Source organism: Lissotriton vulgaris, chromosome 9, assembly GCF_964263255.1.
Source record: "Lissotriton vulgaris chromosome 9, aLisVul1.2, whole genome shotgun sequence".
NCBI lineage: Eukaryota > Metazoa > Chordata > Amphibia > Caudata > Salamandridae > Lissotriton > Lissotriton vulgaris.
Genome location: NC_141697.1, coordinates 1203736230 through 1203738298, shown reverse-complemented (window position 1 = coordinate 1203738298; position 2069 = coordinate 1203736230). Strand labels below are relative to the sequence as shown.

The window sequence follows — 2069 nt, the reverse complement described above, 5'->3', positions numbered from 1 at the left end:
ACTGGGTTCCCGCAGGTCTTCCACGTGCTCTGCCTCTGCCCGGCGCTGGGCGCCCTTCTCGCATAGGCACGGTCGGCTTGGTGCTGTCCCCGCCTCCGTGGTCCCCTTGCGGGTCTTGGTTTTCCGGTCTGGGGGGTGTTCCTGGAACGGGGCCCCTTCTTTCCTGTGGGCCCGGTGAGCGGCCTTGCGGGCCTTCCACAGTCCGGTGTTCGAGGGCCTGGTTTCCTTGGTGGCTCGCTTGGCTCCGATGTTACTTGTCCTTCGCCCACGGGCGCTCTGCCGGTCTCCCCCTTGGGGGCTCGCTTCGGCTGCACATGTACTTATGTTGGAACGTTCCTGGAGATTTGCAGGGCCCCTGCGCAAGGGTGACTCGCAAATTCGTGAGGCGTTCCACAGGAGTCTTCTCGCTCGTTCTACGAGCTCTTCGGGGTCCGCCCTGTTGGGCCCCGGCCCTCGGTGGCTTTGCGGTTCCTCGCCTTTCGGGTGAATTTCCCTGGTGGCGATGGTGTCTGCTGGGCGGATGGGCGTGCGGGGGTCGTTCCTCCGCTCCCCGCCCTTCTTGCGGGTTTTGCCGGACGGGGTTGCTCCTCGGGCATGTCCCCCGTGTCCTTCCCGGGGTCCCTTCCCGGGGGCCTCGGACTCAGGTGGTATCTTTGCCGCTTTTTTCCGGCCAACGTGTTCCTCCCTGGTCCGGGCTGGTTGTTCGGCGTGCTGTTTTGGCTTCTCTTAGCCGCACGTTTTTCCTTTCCCGGTGGGATGACCTGTGTTATGCCTTTTGGGCCCGGTTCGTTCGGGCCGCTAGCCCTCGTTCCTCCTTGGTTCGCGGGCTTACACAGGCTGGCATCCTTCCCTACGCTTCGCTGGGTTCGGTGGATCCGGCGGGGGCCCAGGGTCGGTCCGCGAGGTGTGGCTCTGTTCCCTGGGCCCCCTTAGTGGGTGTCTCCTCTGTGGAGTTTTGTCTGACTTCGGCGTGGTCATCACCCGCCTGGTACGTGGGTCTCTAGCAGTCCCGGGGGGACTTCGCTGGGGCCGTTCTGAGTGCTGGAGCTGCGACTCCTGGTTGGCCTCCTTTTCCTGGAGGTCTTGATTTCAGGTTTCCTGTGGTCCCTGTTTTCTTTTCAGTTGTTTTACATCAACCTTGGGTTGGTTTCTCTGCATCACCGTGTGGTGTTGTTGGTCTGGTGATCAATGAAGCCTTGTTGGCTTGGGTATTGGCTCACTTTGTAACTCAGGGGGCGAGGAAGACTAACGAGGAGGTAATGCCCCGGTTACTTACCGGTAATCTTCATTACTCCGAGTATAGTCTTCCTCGCCACATGAGTTCCCTCCCCCCCTCCCTGTCTGGCTATCGGCTTCATTGTTTGCTTGGTAGATCAGGCTGATTGGTGGGGCCGGCCCGCCTCTTATAGAGGTCAGGTGGGACTGGTCGGCCATGTTGGGAGGGGGTGGGAGGTGGTTTCTTTTTGCTTTGGAGGGTTCTGTTGTGGAGCTAAAGCTCACTTTGTAACTCATGTGGCGAGGAAGACTATACTCGGAGTAATGAAGATTACCGGTAAGTAACCGGGGCATTCCCAAAGCTGTGATGTTCTAAGGCATATCAGTTCTTCGGTCAACCCTGTCCCTTAGTACCTTCGACCACCATACCTTTATAACATTCTATCAATCACACCGCTTTACCTTACCCATTCTCAGAAGTCGAGGTCCTTCTTCATACGTTAGTTCCTGAGCTTAGTCGCATATTTTGGAGGCAGCGTATCATACCTTTGATTCGATCATCAATCCAGGGCCGAACAACCATTTTTCAGATAACCTTAAAAAAAGAGCAGAACGGTTGCGCACAGAAAAAGCCCTCCCACCAATTCCCACATTTACAAAAGTATGTGATGCCTATTCATAGTTTGGAAAACCTTTATTCGCATAATCGTTCAGTACGTAAAATGTGAGAGTGCAATCATATTTTGGCCGGACATGTCGACGATGGAAGCACATACAGTAGGGGGGTTATTTTACGGCACAAGAACATGTTAGAAAGGCCTAATTAATTATTTGCAAGTAACTAAAAATGTTTC

At 55.6% G+C, this 2069-nt stretch overlaps 1 non-coding gene across 1 annotated transcript; it reads left to right on the top strand.

Moving 5' to 3' along the window:
* The first annotated feature begins 295 nt into the window (after positions 1-295).
* Positions 296-400, top strand: LOC147693033 (U6 spliceosomal RNA). Its single transcript, XR_015300193.1, has one exon. It is a non-coding gene; the product is annotated as a U6 spliceosomal RNA (small nuclear RNA).
* The last annotated feature ends 1669 nt before the right edge of the window (positions 401-2069 follow it).